The 4,698-nt window shown below is 33.1% G+C and overlaps 1 long non-coding RNA gene across 1 annotated transcript; it reads left to right on the forward strand.

The window, feature by feature from the left end:
* The first annotated feature begins 377 nt into the window (after positions 1-377).
* Positions 378-4,230, forward strand: LOC134269054 (uncharacterized). The gene is made up of 3 exons (XR_009992489.1): positions 378-397; positions 1,988-2,047; positions 3,621-4,230. It is a non-coding gene; the product is annotated as an uncharacterized LOC134269054 (long non-coding RNA).
* Positions 4,231-4,698: the final 468 nt, after the last annotated feature.

Here is a 4,698-nt window from a genome sequence, read left to right on the forward strand (position 1 = left end):
TTTGTTTTTATTGTCTGCAATCGTAAGAATAAAGTTGGGTCAAAACGGCGCGTTCCAAAAATTCAAATCGACCATTGTACAGTTATAATTATTTTGAAAAAGCGCCTTGTAAATCATTCTCAGCTTAGGTTGTAATACGTATAATTAATTGCTTTTAAAACGGCCGCATGCATTTTGTACCATTGTATTTATCTTGCATGTTTTCGTATGATTATTAGAATGTGTTTTTCTGCATCGTCCCGATCATGTTAAAAAAAAAATACGTGTTGTAGTATTCCGGAATTTCAAATGTAGGTTGGTTTTAGAGGATAATATCGTTATGAACTTGTATCCGGTGTTTACTTTTTCGGAAAATCGAAAGATTTCCCCCCACGCTTATTATGTTCTTTCAGAAAAGGTGAGGTTTGTAGTTCATTATAACTGCTGGATGTGTTCACTGTTATTCGCAGGAGTAGTTTCTTGAATCCTACATTTATTTTTTGCTGAATTGTTTTTATTATTGATGGAAGACTGTGCTGCACAGCCGAGGAAGGGGTTGAATATATTTTTAACATACATGCAGTCTAGAATCGTAAATATTAGACATGTTAGAGGGCATCATGTTGGGAGAATGCCATTGTGTAGTATTGTATCACTGTGAAATGCCAATTTGTACATGTTGTATAGTCATGAAAGTAAAATTCCTGAGAACTTGCAGATTTTGTGATATGAAAGTGACTTGATAATTTTCAGAAAGCCTGACATTATTCAAGTTGAAGTATTTTATTAAGTTTCATACCATACATTATGAGTTTGAAACATTGTCGTACGTGAACAAAATAGTTATACACAAAGATACATAAACATCATGCTGACACATGTGCATGTTTTGATCTATATGAAACAATTAACACTATTTTAGCAACCTAAAACTTGATTTACCGGTAGTGTGCATGGTGTAATTGTTCATTAGAAATACCATGTTTTTATTGTACCTTGTGTATTAAATGTGGTGCAGTTTCTAAATACATCAGAAATCACAACCATAAAAATGATTCTCTTGATATGAACAGAACAGTATTTACCTGAAGTATGTATTATGATAGACTGGAGCTTGATGAAATGGTCAATTGGCCATTTTCAATTTCTTAAGTTACATATATTGATTCATTATACAGTCATATTTGTATTTATTTGTTACCCTTTAGAGAACTTTTTGTTAATGTGGACACGTCACCAACACAGGTCTCATCTGAGGGACCACTATGTACTACATTGGATTCAGACCCTTGATGTAAAATGCTCTTACTCCCCAACTCTAGGCGTGTCGCTCTAACCACTGGCAATGTGACCCATTATGAAAATTTGACATAATACTTTTATGATCTCTAAATTTTATTGACTTGATAAAATGACTGATACACAAATAAGATTTTTGTAATCTCTCTGTAAGGTTAATAGCTGTTTGTTTTTTTTATCCAGGCTGTTTCCATTTGCCATATTTCTATCACTAATTAAATCAGTTTTCAACAATGGCCACTGAAGAGTCCTAGTACTGTGTTATTATACAAATGATCTTCCCTTGATGTAAAATAGAATATTAAATAAAATGAATTATCAAATGAATTATAATTTTGAATCGGAGAAGGCCTACATATCTTAAACAAACATAATTTAGGTGTAGTCTTGCTTTTATGGAAAATTATAACTTATTTAATTTTTCTCACTCTCAGATATAATTGCTTTTCAAAATCTTGTAAATTGAGATTGTGATAGCCTGATAGGACTGCCACTTAGAATTAGACCAGAGTGTGACTGTGTCCATTTTAAAATGATACAATTTCCAATCATTTTTTTTCTTTGTCATGTGTCCAATAGAATTTTCACTGCATGTCAGGTGCAAGGAAATGGGCATGCAAGTAGTTTTTGGGACTTTTCTGAGCTCATGCTAAAAACAAAAAGTTATTACTGTACAGTACTGTACTAACTCGATCTATTTTAATTTCAGATATCCATGGAACAAATCATCTGAAAACTAAGAGAGGATGAAGAATACTTCTGTTAAAAAGTATGTTTTAGTAGTAAGAACTTATGCAACTCTATTTTAGGAAATTAAGGACTAAAGCACAAAGTTTATGTTTTTATTTTCTTAATCTCACTGTATAATTTAAAGCTCTCTATTTATAATAGTCAGTGGTTGTCAGTGTGTGTTGTGGGGGAGGGGGGGGGGTGTAAGCTGCTTTCCTCTACTTTTTAAGCTTTATATAATATCTTTTTATGTTCGGCATTTCCATCAAATTAACAGATGTTAACATTTTCTTAGAAAGTCTCATTTTGCGAGCTAACTACATGTACTAAAATTCTCTGATTTATTTAAAATAAGTATTTATAAGCAGGCCTATTTTTAGGTCACCTTAGTAAACTCAGGTGACCTATTACTATCTGTTTTTGTCTGTCGTGTTTTGACATTTGAACATTTTCAGCTTCTTCCTTGCAACCGCTCAACCAATTTCAACCAATTTTGGTACAAAGCATCTACGGGTGAAGGGGAACAAAATTTGCAAATTTTATGATACCCCCCCCCCCTTCTTTTTTACTCCTGGACATCAAGCAGTCAAACTGTTGGCATGATTGAAATGAGCACTGAGTCATCTACCATAATTATGAAATTCATAGCCCCAAGGTCAGGGGTTTTAGTACTAGGGTTGGTCCATATAGCTCTTTGGAATTAATCAACCATTTATGATGAAATAAAACTTAAGATAACATTTAGAAAATTTTGAAATCTGTGGCCCCAGGGTTAGTGGTTCCTGTGGGGTGGGGTACACAACTGGTGGTTTTAAAATGGAATAGCATTTTATCTTTATTACTCTGATCCACCTTTGGTTTCTGAGTAACCAGAGTAAGCATGTTAAGTGTATAATTATGATAAACAATGGTGCGTCTTTCAAAATTTGGAATTTCATGGCTTTTTGTTTAAAACACGAACCAAATTCAATTGAGTGAAAGTTGTTACATGATACCTTTTGGTCTATGGGCCTCTAGTTGTTATTCAAATAAAAAAAAATATTTTGTTGAACAAGTAGAATGAAAGAAAATTCCTTAATTTATTCTGAAAATCAGGAACAAATCTATACATACATATTCAGGTACATTTAACATGTTTAAATAAATTCAAGTTTGTTTATTTCATTATCCCTAGTCAAGTGTTTAAAAGAGGCATCTTTAATAAACTAATGATATTTTACACTTGATAAATTTTTAGATTTCATTTTAAATCATTCTGATAAAAAAAAATGCTTAAAATTTGAAATTAATCAAACAAAAGCTTGTACTAGAACAGCATTAGGGACTTTGTCCATCCAATTAATATAAAATGTTAGATACTGCCTAAATCTAACAACATCCTGTAGAGTGTCACGTCAGAGGTCAAATTCTATTAACCAATCAAATAGTCAACTGCAAAATTATTGTATTTCATAAATTGGAACGAATAAGTCTAGAGTTGTTCCGTATTTGACATCTGACGTGACCTTCTATGGGATGTTGTTAGATGTTGTGAAGCTATATGCGAGAGGATAACATGTTATTTTATTTAGATTGGGATTTTGTTAAACTATATTTATATATATTTTCAATAGGTTGAAGTAACTGATGAGCAGATCAATCCAACTTGAACATGATATCATTTCTCCAATGATGAAAACAAGTCTCTCTATACTCAAGCATTGATATTTTTAAAGTCAACTGAAACTGGAACAGGTCATACATGCAGACTACAGTGATGTGTTGCACAGTTCCGAAAACATGCAGCCACCACTAGCATAAGCATGATAAGTGTAAGTGGGTCATCAAAGAATGAGAACCACTCAAGGACTTTTCTGTTGGTTGATGATGGACTACAAACTGAATTTTTAACAAAGGAATCCACCTTGGTGCTTATTGGCTACTTATGATGTGAAATTGTGCATTTATTATACCAAGTAATTTTACATTTCCTTAATAATACTAGACTTGCATAAACCGAATTCAGGTTTAGTTGATTGATTGCAGTAATGCAGTTCTAAGTTCCTCTTGCAAGATTATATCTCTGATGTATGAGACATCATTAAATGCAGACATTTTCTCTGTCCTCCTGTCGTGACTTGAGGGCTCGGACTTAGCTGTAAAAATGTTTATGATGCAAGAGAAAAATGTTCAACCGATGTATGTAAATGTTGATAATAACATTAAATATTCTTTGATAACTAATGTTAGTGTGTTGTTGTTTTTTCCAATATGAGAATTCAGGGGAAAAAAAACCAGGGCTAAAATTGTGTAGTCAATACTACAGTTTCCGTTGCGGAAACCTATAGTATACCCTATGTATATCAATATTGTAAACGCATACTGAAACCTTGCGTATACCTCAAGTTTCAGCAAGTTTCTGTTGCGGAAACCATTGGTAAACCATATGTATTTCAACTGTATACGCATACTGAAACCTTGCGTATACCTCAAGTTTCAGCAAGTTTCAGTTGCGGAAACTATTTGGATTCGTGGACACCTTTGGTTTCCGCACTGCGGAAACTTGATGAAACTTGAAGTTTCCGCACTGAAACTTTGCAGAAACTATTAGTAACCTTAAGTTTCCGCAGAGTTTCAGTAGAGTTTCAGCCATGCGGAAACTGTATTTTTCATCCAGTGTATATAAAAAAAAAATAACGATTGTCAGCTGCA

Source organism: Saccostrea cucullata, unplaced genomic scaffold (assembly GCF_032062105.1).
Source record: "Saccostrea cucullata isolate Sc308-1 unplaced genomic scaffold, CSIRO_AGI_Scuc_v1 ctg8277, whole genome shotgun sequence".
Taxonomy (NCBI): Eukaryota; Metazoa; Mollusca; class Bivalvia; order Ostreida; family Ostreidae; genus Saccostrea; species Saccostrea cuccullata.